Source organism: Bidens hawaiensis, unplaced genomic scaffold, assembly GCF_021521415.1.
Source record: "Bidens hawaiensis isolate Kalapana, Puna unplaced genomic scaffold, B.hawaiensis_p1.1 tig00419494_1, whole genome shotgun sequence".
NCBI classification, from domain to species: domain Eukaryota; kingdom Viridiplantae; phylum Streptophyta; class Magnoliopsida; order Asterales; family Asteraceae; genus Bidens; species Bidens hawaiensis.
This window is the reverse complement of record NW_027504880.1, coordinates 70,054-84,333: the sequence shown is the minus strand read 5'-3', so window position 1 is coordinate 84,333 and position 14,280 is coordinate 70,054.

Genomic DNA, 14,280 nt, shown 5'->3' with positions numbered 1-14,280 from the left:
GCTATACGCTCCAGACGAACTAGTTTTAGTCCGTTTCGGCCGTACTTCCGAATCAACGTCCGGCGCCACCAGCTCAACCCACTTGGAACACCTTTTCAACCTCTCCCACAACTTTAAATCGTCCCACGTCTTCACCGTCCCATACCTCCGCAAATACTCCTGCTTCCACTCTTCGACCATGAAATTGTAAACCGCCAAATCATCACTGCCACTTGGTCTCAACGACCGCTGTTCCTGTTGAAAAGATTAGTAAACAAGCCGACAAATTTTCTAATTTCGGACCACCGACCCGAAATCATATCGGCGTTCCGCTCTGTACTCCCAACGAGCGTATAGAACGTCTCCCTAACCTTTGTCCAAAAAATCTTGCTCTTTTGGTAGTCGGCTGCAAAATGAATAAATAAATTAGATTTCCATTTAACTTTTTTATTAAAAATCATTTTTAAAAACGTTAAAACAATTACCGCAACGCCGATCCTCAGAAATGACTATCCAAGCCCGACACAAGGCTTCCTTCTCATCCGATGACCACTGAGTGGTTTTCCGTTTCGTCCTCGGAGTCGAAGCCGGTCCCGACCCGTCCGTTGCAACTTGTTTTTTCCGGTGGACGCGTCTTCTTGGTCCCGTAGCTTCACCGTGTGATTCTTGTGTCTCCGGAACAACAAAGTTAGGAGACGGTTGTGTGTTGGATGGTTGAAAGCCGGATGATTCTTGCGGTTCCGAATAAAACATCGGTTGGTGCGGTGACGACCATAAATCGTCGTCAATATAATCTGAATCAAGGTTGGGGTACCAATTTCCAGCCATTTTTTAAAAAAAAATGTTGGGAAGATGAGTTTATTTTGAGTTAATGTTTGAAGTTGTGGTGATTGATATGGGTGAAATGGGGTTTTATATAGGAAAAAAAACGTTTTTTTTTAATTAAATAAGAGCCCAACGGCTCTTTATATCATCCAACGTCTCTTTGCACACTCCCCTATGCCCTCAGCCTCTCTCTTCTGCCGCTAACCCCATCACGCCTGCCTCATTTTTCGTGCTAGCGCCCCGGGTCGCGCCCCGGTGGTGTGGTGTTAGCGCCTGGGGGTGCGAGCGGAGGGGCTCTAGCGCCCCCGTTGAAGCCCCACACCCCTCAGCCTAAGATATGTACCTCACTGATACCCAGACGTTGGATTTGTATTATGGGATTCATTTTGATCATTTTTGTTAATAAATTATATATGGTTAAATTAAATACTACTTAAATAAGCCTCTTTTGTATTTTGGTTGTTCTTAAGAAAAATCCAAAAGGTGTTTTTTTCTTGTTTTTGTTATTCTTAAAAAATCAAAATTTGGAAATCTACTTTGTATTTTTTTTTAATTTTGAATTAATTCCAGTTATGTAGTTATATAATTAAGTGTTTGAAATAAAGTACATGTTTATACTAATTTGAAACATACTTTATTAGAACTCAAATGTAAATTATTACATTTCAGAGTATTCTTAGCCGGTTTTTTAAAAATATGTGAGTGAGATTTATAAATTGTATGGTATGATGCTAAAGTGGTTGTGTGTATAGTAGAGAGAAAATATTATATGACAGTTAAATTTAGGGTTTCACTGTTCATACCGTATTATTTTTTAATATTTTTTAAAAGTGGCTGTGAGTGAAAGAAAAATAAAAATAATGATAAATGTATAAAAGATGTTATTTATAGTAAAGAAAAAACAGTGATTTTTAAGATAATGATATATATATATATATATATATATATTCACAAACATTTTTTTATGTAAAAATGAAAAGTGTGTGGCATAGTAGTATCAGGTCAGCATCAAATTTAAGCAAAGAAAAAATGGGAAACAAAATAAAAAAGCATTATAAAGTTTAGTATATGTGAGTTGACATTTGTGTTCTTTAATATTAGGGAAAATGGTGTAGTTTTGGATACTGATTGAATATACTAAACTTTATGATTCATGTTTTGTATCTTTATAACTGCTTATCGGTTAATTACTAGTTACAGTAGAAACTCGATAAATTAATACTCGATTATTTAATAAACTCTCTAAGATAATATTTTTTACCGGTTCCGACTTTGGGATAGGGTGCTAAATTAATAATTCGCTAAAATTATAAGATAATACATTTTTGATAATTTCTTTAGACCCCATATAAAATATAAATTAATAATTCCTTATATATAGCATATTACATGAATGATTTATGAATGTTTCTTGAAAAATAACTCCATTATCTTTTGTTTTTTATTGAAATCAATTTCCCCTTGAATCTCGTCTCTAATTTTCCTTAACATGGTAAGAACTTCTGGTGTTGTTTTCTTATAGCTCAACAAGAAATTGTTCAATGTGATTGCCGCTTTAATAGTTTCGTTTCGCGAAGGGGGCTCCATTGTAGAACTTTCATCATCTTCTTCATCGATATCATCTTTATTAATTCCAATAACGCTTTCAATAATTTCTTCATCAGTCAACAACTGTGCAACTACATTTTCTTCTGGGTGAGTCAGAACATTCTACTATAAATTAATAAAATATTAATTAATATATAAATTAATAATTATTAATTTATCGATTAATTAATAACTCTTTTAATTAATAAATTTTGGTGGCTCCAAGTGTATTATTTTATAAAGTTTATACTATAATTTTATCCGATAATATTAAGGTGTGTAAAATAATATTTCTTGTATGAAGTTGAGAATTCGAGTGTGATGATGTATAATAGTGTAAAGTTAGAAGTAGAATTAAAGAGTCTTAGCTGTTAGAAGAAACTTAGTAATTAATTTTATAGTAATTTATAAATTTAAAGTTTTTAGAGTTTTTAATTAGTACATTGTAAAACCACATTTATCGAATTGTCCATTTGACAAATTCATTTTCTCAATTTGTCCATTTAGTTTTCTACTTTTAAAAATTTCCTACCAACAAAAGCAGTGAGTCGATAACATCAGTATTAGACGACTGGACGATAGTATCAGACGAGATTTAAAACTTACGGTTTTGCCGGTGACAATAATGACATAAACACATCGAATACGAAGGAATAAGAACAGATTCAAGTATCTCTGTCCATGTTGGACACATGGCAAAATGTATTTAATTTAGAATACCGTTGTCTAACACCGTCAACGCCGCTCATGTTGAAGGGGGGCATTATTGGAAGAAATCAAAGTTAAATAGACAAGTGAGAAAGATAATTGGTTAGAATGACATTTGGTTAGAATAAGTTTTTTTTTTTTTTTCGTTTTTAGCCATCTCCACTTTGGTGGGATGGTAAAGGCTTTGGCCTTTGGGTGAGAGGTTCAGGGTTCAATTCCTAACAATGGTGGTTTAATGTAAATAATAGGAGGAAAGCATTAACATTCAAAAAAAAAAAAAAAAAATTAATAACTTTTTTAAAACACATCTTTGACTTACAGTTTTATGAAAGTTCACAGCTTCTTCAATCCAAACATTAATATTCAACATTAGTTTAAACTTTAACGCTTCAACTTATCTACAATTATAAATTTCTAGTACATAAGCATTCATTCACGTTTAACTTATCAATGTCTAAATCTTAATACCATGATTTAATAACCTGTTATAAATTTCTAGCATGAGGGACGCCATCCTCCACGTTACCCTGTTAAACCATGGCTAACCACAACACTTCCAGCGCCATGGCCCCTTTCCCAGTATCCCCCTCTCCCGGTTATCTTGATGGCGCCCAAAGGAGCTCAAAAGGTGGGGTCCAACCTCACTAACACCCAATCAGTTTTTTTTAATCTAGTTAAACCTTGTTAGATGATGGGCTAGTTAAAAGTTAAAGCCCACTGTTTGTGTGACATTGATATGACGTTATGTGACACCATAACTAGCCTTTGCTAATTAAATCATAACACACGGCCTTAGGGTTTCAACCCGTTGATCCACCTTAACCCGTTTTAACCAAAAGTTCAATTTTAGATCTAAGTTATGAGTTAACCTTCCAATTTAACCCTCTGTTTGGTCAAAACAATACCAAGGTTATAATTGACTATTTTATTAGTTTTATTTTTCATTATCTTTATATCTGATTCAGTGTTTTCTTAACACTTAATTTTAATGATATTATCAAACATGCTTAAACGATAACTTTGTGCAATTTCATATATTGTTGTTCGTGAACCATTTTATTTCATTTCAACTGCATGTGTAACCATTTTATTTCATTTCAACTGCATGTGTAATAATCACTGTTGGTCTTAATTGGATCGAATAACATGAACGTCGATAACTTTGTAGTAACTCACCACAACGCTTTCAATATAGAACAAAAACCACACACAATACAATAACCCTACGCCTCTATTTAAACTCTATCTTTAACTCTAACAATTGTCTCCTAACAATAAATTAACTATTTAATTTATTCTCTAATATTAACAAAGAATTGCTTTTTGACGAAGTTGTTTACTTTTTATTATTGGTACTCGAGTAGGAAAAAAATGTAAGTTATCTTGAATAGAGTGATTGAAAAACCCTCTTTTAGTCATTTAATTTTTCTAATTTTCGCGCGTCTAGTTTCTTACTAGTCGCTACTTTCTAATATATTATCGTCATTCAAAAAAAAAATCTTTATTCAATACATACTTGTACTTCTCTGTTTTTATATTAACTCCCTGTTCATATTTGAAATCAAGGTTATATCATTCAATCTCATTTGACTAGCGCTTCTAACAAGTTATAAATATCATTTGCATTAATGTTAAACTATCTATGTAACAAATTTAGGTTCAGCATCATTTTCTTAATTTTAGATACAAGTATGAATGTATGATCTACTATAATCTTAAGAAAAAAAAACATATAATGTTTTGATACTTCCATATACTTTGATTCACATATATGATGTTTAATTATTTATCCAACCCCACTAGCTCAAATTTGCTTAGAATTTCAATTTCTCTCTCTAGAACTCTATGGGAACTCCATTAAGAAGCTCAATAGAGTTCTTGTGTCATATAATACCTTTGACAAAGTAAAAGTCGCCCTTTATATACATTTCTGAATTTCAACTTTATAAAATGACAAGCTTATTTGAATTTCACAAGTTTCTGTAAAATAATTCACATAATCATGCATTTAATAAATTACGTTCCAGAATTTATAGCACAAATACATGACTATGTAAATGAAATCACTTGACTATGCGCTTGTTTCCATAAATTCTCAAATTTTGAAATATTAAGAGGCACAAAAACCACATAATTTTTCTCTACATCATATTATCAATTTTTTATTAACTCAAATCATTAACCATATGACTATGTGCAAAAGCATCACATATTAGTGTCTTATACACTATTTTTGGGGTGTTACATATACAAAGTCATGAGTAATAGCCACGGTTATGTGATTAACCCTTTTATGACCCATTTGGGCCATTCGGGTTTGTTTGATCATGTCATTATATTAACAAAATGCATGCCATGTTTGTTACGGTTAAATTGTTTGTCACGCAAAATTCGGGTAGTATGCTTCAAAGTTGAAAGCAAATCACCAAATACATGCTTTGGATTCCATAAAAGCTATCAAATACATGCACGCGATTGATATGTTGCATGGTTATAAATGGAGTACATTTCATGTTCTATACATCTTATGCTTTGTTGTGTTGACTTACTCAAAAGTCAACGTATGTGAAGTTATGATGAATTACCAATTCAAAGTCAAATGTGTTAAAAATATGAGCACCCATATGCTTTTCAATCCATGGAACTTATGATGAGATTATGTCACGATGGTTAACAAATGGTAGGATAAGAGTCATAAGACTAATAAAAGCATGACTAAATACTAATGATGATGTGTATGACCCTCATGTCAAATGTGACATAAGGTGTTAGAAAAATCAACATTGATGTTATGAACATTGAAGTTTATGAAATCATATGTTCACATATATGAAAGAAAGGTCAAAGCTAATTTATGAAGTTAAAAAAACATAAATTTGTAGATAGAGGTGCATTTGAAAAGTCAAAGGAGTAGTTGACGTTTCGGTATAGCAGTATATAACGAGCAAAACACTAGGAAAGAGAGATGATGAATAAAAGAGTGGGGTTATTTTTTTTATTATGTTATAATTTTTTTCCAATCAATTATTAAATTTATTAATAAAAATTAAAAGGATTCGATTACAATAGATAGACAGATAAACGGGTAGCAAACCGTGCCTCAACTCTTTTTAAGTAGCAAAACCGATACCGCCGAAAACAAAGTTATGCTTCTTCAGCATCGGTAAGTTACTGTGTATGACTCACTGAACTATTTTAAAAAACGTAACAACTTCGGGGGCAAAGCACCCAAAAGTATCAAAAGCAAATGAGATGAAGAGGTGTTGATTGTCAGCACATACTTTTTCATGCTTAACAATTTTCCTTGATTATGCCTTCAATACAGCCTGTGTAGCAACAAACTCGTTGTCCCTGATCCCGACAAGGGGGGGCACTCAAGTAAGGTCCACACAAGCGTGTCCTGATCAGTTGGTCGACGGAATAAATCGGTCTGCCGACAGAATAGATTGGTAGGATGGCGGATCTTGTTGTTTTGAGGACGCGTGTCAAGATCTTGTTGGGTCTATAAACCGTCGGACGACATATTTAAAAGTTCAGTCTAACCGTTCTTCGAATGACCATTTTGGGTATTTATAAAATTGTTTTTTTTTTTGGGGGGGGCTATAGTTAAGGAATGTGATTGACTGGTTGATCAAATGGACCATTTTTGTCCCTTTTCCCTTTTTCGGATGGTTTTTTAGGGACACCAAACTCCCTATATGCGTCGTATAGGGTTATACTGCCCCCCGGGGGTATAACCCGCCCATATTGCCTTATAGAGGGTGTCCTAGGACCCCTTTTTTTACTTATTTTATAAAGCAACCACACGGTGCCCAACCACAAAAAACAAATACCTATTACAAGTAAGAATTATAAAAACTTGCATACAAAGATACAGAGCTAGCTTACGATTTATGTTGCAACCAAAATAAAGCATTATCTTTAAGTATTTTTACATATTTCTCCTTCTTAAACTTTTGAAATTACATATTTCTCTAAAATACAAGTTTTTAATGCAAAATGTACAATGCTCTTTAAGCATGGTTTGGGGAAATATGTAATTTCAAAGTTAAGGAAGGGGAAATATGTAAATACCTTAACTCCACAATCCTCGTCTCCCGACATATTCTACCCTCAAAACAAACCTTCGCTTCTACATCCTCCTAATCGTCTATAATGCAGCCATAAAATACTGTCCGGATGTGTTTCTTTTTCTCTTTAATTGAAGCCCGATTAGCACCATACTCTAGCAATTATCTCACCGTTGTAACATCATTCATTATAGATATTTGCAAACATAAACAAACATGCCATCATATGCATTTTGTTGTCAGAAACAAAACGAATAAATGATTGACAAACTAGCATTGTTGGTAAGAGGGGTTAATGTTGGAGACGATGTTTTTGTCATTGTGTGCTTTGTGGCCTGTACCCAGAATCAACGGTTCACCTCATGGTACAATGTTGGGCAGAGCCGGCTCAATGGCTTCGGAGGCCTAAAACTAACTAAATTGTTGAGGCCTTTTTTTTTCTTTTCTTTATGCGTATAGCGCTAGAGAGTATACATGAACTATAGAATATTGATGATATGCACTAATAATGGATATGAAGCAATTCTCCTTAGCTTGTGGCCCATTAGTAAGTTACTAATTCTAAAAAAGCTATACTTTCAAAATCTCATAATACATAACTCTGATTTAAAACAGAGGCCCTCTAAAAGTGGCGGCCTAAAGCCATGACATCATTTAGCTTACCCACTAGACAGGCCTAATGTTGGGTGGTGAAATGGATTTGGTTAATTATTCATAATTGGGTTAAAGTAGCAGTTTTTTCATATTATGATTCGGTTAAAAAATTATTTGAATATTCATATAAGCAAGAGCAATAAAATGGAAAGAGAGGTTACCTAAGCAATCACGTAATTTGGAGATCACGAATTGATAAAATTTTTAAGAATAAATTAATATCAGTAGACAAGTTGGCGGTGGATATAAAAACTACTTCCTTCATGTGGGTGAAGAATTGAAACCGGAGATTGAGTTTTGATTGGGAGGCTTGATACAAGTTTAACTTTTCCTTTGTAATTATATGTTTGACCTTTTATCGGTTTTTTTTTTCTAGCACGTTTCAGGCTTTTGCGGTTTGCAATTGCCCTGGTTTTTTTTCTTTAATGATATTGGCAAATAAAACAAATAAATTAGAATTTTAGAAATAGTTAATGCTACTTTTTGAAGAAAAGTATATAAATACTCCGTAATCATATCACATTATCACATATCTTAGGCTGAGGGCTTTAATGGGGACTTTAATGGGGGCTCCAACCAATAATATTATGATGTGTGGCAGAGAGAGAAACTGGATAAGGGGGTGTTGGAGCCCCTGGCCCTGGTGTGGAGGGGCTCCAGCAGGGGCTCCAGCGAATTTTTTTTTATTTTTTTATAAATATATTCAAACAACGTATTATTAAAAAAACTCATAAATTATTAAAAAAAACACACATTAATAAAAAAAACACATTAATATCTAAAAATAAAATAAAAATTAAAGTACTAAAAAAAACATTATTCTTATTCTTCGGCTTGGTCTTCTTCGATCAACCTCTTTCGGATACGTTCCTTTTGCTTTTCCATTAGCATTTGATCGACCGGATTTAGGTTACTGAAGTCTCTAGTAAGAAAGTCCAAATCTCTCATTCGACTTTTTTCCTTTCTGTCATTAGAGACCACCTCCATGGTTTTGTTGAATTTATTGAGGGATTCAACAAGATTGGCGATGTTTACGGCTTCCCCCTCAGCCGGTTTTTTCCCCTTGGCGTCCCTTCCCAATGGCCGCCTCCTCGGCGGTGAAGACGTTTCCTCCTCCGCAATGTTTAGGTCGAATCCAACGCGGCAATCCGACCCGATTGAAGTGCTATACGCTCCAGACGAACTAGTTTTAGTCCGTTTCGGCCGTACTTCCGAATCAACGTCCGGCGCCACCAGCTCAACCCACTTGGAACACATTTTCAACCTCTCCCACAACTTTAAATCGTCCCACGTCTTCACCGTCCCATACCTCCGCAAACACTCCTGCTTCCACTCTTCGACCGTGAAATTGTAAACCGCCAAATCATCACTGCCACTTGGTCACATACGACCGCTGTTCCTGTTGAAAATATTAGTAAACAAGCCGACAAATTTTCTAATTTCGGACCACCGACCCGAAATCATATCGACGTTCCGCTCTGTACTCCCAACGAGCGTATAGAACGTCTCCCTGACCTTTGTCCAAAAAAACTTGCTCTTTTGGTAGTCGGCTGCAAAATGAATAAATAAATTAGATTTCCATTTAACTTTTTTATTTAACTTTTTTATTAAAAATCATTTTTAAAAAGTTTAAAACCATTACCGCAACGCCGATATTCAGAAATGACTATCCAAGCCCGACACAAGGCTTCCTTCTCATCCGATGACCACGGAGTGGCTTTCCGTTTCGTCCTCGGAGTCGAAGCCGGTCCCGACCCGTCCGTTGCAACTTGTTTTTTCCGGTGGACGCATCTTCTTGGTCCCGTAGCTTCACCGTGTGATTCTTGTGTCTCCGGAACAACAAAGTTAGGAGACGGTTGTGTGTTGGATGGTTGAAAGCCGGATGATTCTTGCGGCTCTGAATAAAACATCGGTTGGTGCGGTGACGACCATAAATCGTCGTCAATATAATCTGAATCAAGGTTTGGGTACCAATTTCCAGCCATTTTTTTTAAAAAAAGTTGAGAAGATGAATTGATTTTGGGTGAAGGTTTGAAGTTGTGGTATAAAAATGGGTGAAATGGGGTATTATATAGGAAATTTTTTTTTTTTTTAATTTAATAAGAGCCCAACGGCTCTTTTTCTAAAATTCAACAAGCTCCTCTCTCTCTTCTCCCGCTAACAGGCTCACGCCTGCATGGATTTTCGCGTTAGCGCCCCAGTGGTGTGGTGTTAGCGCCTGGGGGCGCGAGCGGAGGGGCTCTAGCGCCCCTGTTGAAGCCCCACACCCCTCAGCCTTAATAATAATAATTAGGCTGAGGGGTGTGGAGCGCGAGAGGGGGCGCGTGAGCCCATCCGCTCGCGCCCCGGGGCGCGAGCACCACACCACCGAGGCGCGAGAGGGGCGCGAACGCGGAAATCCAGGCGGGCGCAAGGGGTCTCGCGGCTGGGAATGCGCGTGAGGGAGCCTGGGAATGCGTAAATAGAGCCGTTGGGCTCTTTGTTTATTAAAAAAAAAAATTTTTTTTCTCTATAAAACCAATATCACATACCACACCCAAAACCCAAAATCACCCCATCTTCCAAACCTTTTTTTAAAAACATGGCTGGAAATTGGTACCCAAACCTAGATTCAGATTACAGTTACGACGATTTATGGTCGGCACCGGACCAACCGATGTTTTATTCGGGGTCGCAACAATCATCCGGCTTTCAACCATCCAACATACAACCGTCTCCTAACTTTGTTGTTCCGGAGACACAAGAACCAGAAGGTGAAGCTGCGGGACAAAGAAGACGCGTCCACCGGAAAAAACAAGTTGCAACGGACGGGTCGGGTTCGGCTTCGACTGGAAGGACGAAACGGAAAACCACTCCGTGGTCATCGGATGAGAAGGAAGCCCTGTGTCGGGCTTGGATAGTCATTTCTGAGGATCGGCGTTGCGGTAATTGTTTTAACGTTTTTAAAAATGATTTTTAATAAAAAAGTTAAATAAAAAAGTTAAATGACTTACAAATTTATTTATGCATTTTGCAGCGGACTACCAAAAGAGCAAGGTCTTTTGGACAAAGGTTAGGGAGACGTTCTATTCGCTCGTTGGGAGTACAGAGCGGAACGCCGATATGATTTCGGGTCGGTGGACCGAAATCAGAAAATTTGTCGGCTTGTTTACTAATCTGTTCAACAGGAACGCCGGTCGTATGAGACCAAGTGGCAGTGACGATTTGGCGGTTTATAATTTCACTGTCGAAGAGTGGAAGCAGGAGTGCCTGCGGAGGTATGGGACGGTGAAGACGTGGGACGATGTAAAGGTGTGGGAGAGGTTGAGAAGGTGTTCTAAGTGGGTTGAGCTGGTGGCGCCGGACCTTGATGCGGAAGTAGGGCCGAAACGGACTAAAACTAGTTCGTCTGGAGCGTATAGCACTTCCGCCGGGTCGGATTGCCGGGTTGGATTCGACCTAAACGTTGCGGGGGAGGAAACGTCTTCACCGCCGAGGAGGCGGCCATTGGGAAGGGACGCCAGGGGGAAAAAACCGGCTGAGAGGGAAGCCGTAAACATCACCGATCTTGTTGAATCCCTCAATAAATTCAACAAAACCATGGAGGTGGTCTCTAATGACAAAAAGGAAAAAAAAAAGAATGAGAGATTTGGACTTCCTTACAAGAGACTTCAGTAACCTAAATCCGGTCGACCAAATGCTGATGGAAAAACAAAATGAACGTATCCGGAAGAGGTTGATCGAAGAAGACCAAGCCGAAGAATAAGAATAATGTTTTTTTTAGTACTTTAATTTTTTTTTTAGATATTAATGTGTTTTTTTAATTAATGTGTGTTTTTTTAAATAATTTATGAGTTTTTTTAATAATACGTTTTTTTAATACATTTATAAAAAAATAAAAAAAAAACCGCTCGCACCCCCTCTCGCGCCCCTCCACACCAGGGCCCGGGGCGCGAGCACCACAACCAACACCCATCTTATCAAGTTTCTCTCTCTGCCACACGTCACAATATTATTGGCTGGAGCCCCCACTCGCGCCCCCCCACACCCCTCAGCCTTATAAGAATAAAGACAACACTAAATGCTTTAATGGTGAAAGTTACACTTTAATCAAAGCCAACTACTATGGTGTCTTCTAATTAATTTTCTTTTAATTATTTAATGTCCAGTCTAAATGTAAAATCAAACTCTTTTTCATGAAATGTCTTTTTCTATAATTATTAACATAAAAACGTTTATAAGTTCATTAACCAAAATAAAAAACAAAATTGAAAGAGATATTCATAAGTACACGTACCACATTTGTCATTCAAATTTTTGAATTTGTTTATAGCTTTGAGTAGATGCAGATGTGAATATGACCTAGCGTGTTTCAATTTCACATGTATAGTCGAGTTGGTTTCGAAGATGAGAATAAAAAACTAACACTCAATTTATTTACTATGACTTAGAGACGGTTTATTTTTATGTAATTGGAAACGCCAAGCATCCAATTGTAATTCATCTATCATCACTTTGAAGGAGAAATAATGATTTTGAAAATTTACGCCTAACAAATATTTTGAGAAAATACAAAAAAAAAAAATAATATCTAGAAAATCAACTAAGTTGAAAGCATAATAAATACAAGGATACGTAGAAGAATTAAAGTATGTCAAAAATAGTTGAATTGCGTTTTCTTAAACTTGTACTCATTGAATGCAAGAGTTTGACTTCCAATCAATTTTTTTTTAACTAACTAACGACGAATAAAGTCTGGTTACCTGGGGTAATCTAAATGAAAGCCCGGCAATCCAGGGTGACCCAATAGCATAAGGCAACCTCATACGTTTATGATCGTAGACATCTCGCCCGAAAGCCCGATACGGTAAACCCCGGTTGAGACCGGAGTCAAACTTGAAACCTTGCATTCTCTAATTGAAGTCTTCACTTTCACTCCAACACCAGTAAGCTAAAAGTCATTGGCTCCTATCAGTGATTTAAAGTTTCAAACTCTTGCTTTTTTATATATGCAAAAGAAATAGTTGTATTTGTTTGTAAATAAAATAATATAATCATCATCGAATTAGTCGGAAAAAAAGGTAATAGGGCCTGAATTTAAGTTCAAGAGCAAGCTTAAGCCCATGTACCTACGTTCAAAGGCCCATGGAAACTGTGCTTTCACCCGCGGCCCGCCAGAACGTATATTATATTTATATCCTACGTCCGTACGACGGTACTAGGGATGAGCTCGGTATCGGTACCAAAAATACCAATCCCAAAAATCACAAAATCTTGGTACCGGTACCGGTATCGAAGGTAAAAGTTCAGGAAATACTGGTACCGTACCGATTTCGGTACCGGTACCGGTTCGGTACAGGTACCAATCGGTACCGCTAGCGAATTTACTCATCCTTAGACGATACGACATGGCACAAGGATTATGATGCGTGCTTGCAATTAAAGAAAATACATGTCGGTATAATAGATTATTATTATTATTTATAATTATTTAGATAAAAAGACTCGAATATGCCCTTATGTGCCACGCATGAGGTGACTTAAATGAAAATTTTAACATTCGTTAGTCAAAATGAATAAAATGGAGACACTTTGTCTTATAAAGAACAGCTATCGTAGGTGAACTCTTTAAAAAACATGTTCCATAATTTTAACAATGTTTAAAGGAAAAAAATTGTAATTTAGTCGAATAAAAAAGAAAAGGGGCCAACTTCGTACATTTCAAATCATGCGTGATGATATGTGAACAAAACTACATAGAGAAAAAAGTTTCACATACTTCAAGCTTATGTGAGAAAGTTCAAAGAAGGGTGGAGGTTATAGAAGGTATATGAAGAAGCTTTAACCCATAAAACTCAAGTTCTGTTTATTTTATCCAACCATTAACATCAACTTATATGTTAGCCCAAAACTCCACAAATGCACACAAAGCTTAGCTTCAACAATAGTGTTTTCATAAATCTAACTTGCTTTCACATATATGTAGGCCAATTACAACCCAAATTAACAATAGACTTCAGATTATAAGCTCATCTGATCATTAAGTCATAATAACTCAAAGATTTAGAATTCTAGGTTAAAAAAAATGCTTACTAGAGTTATTCCTTTATTTTGAAGTTCATCTAAAACGGGTGAAGTATGAGATGTAGTCACCAACACATGTCATCTTTCCAACTAAATAACTTTAGTCCTTCAAGTTTCTACTTTGCTAAGTGATCATCACCATTAAGATAAATGTTATACACACGCTAAAATTTATATCATAGGTAAATCTAAATCCACTAATATTATCTAAATCACCAAATAATCCTTAAATACAAACTTTAAATCTCTTAGATATTTTATACTGCTAAATTGAAGAATGGGATGCTATAGAATATTGAAATGGTGGCAATTTCGAAATTAACTAAATGTTAGGTGTGGATGGGAGGGAAAAATAATAAATTAAGTTACCATTGTTAACCTTTTCAATTAAATT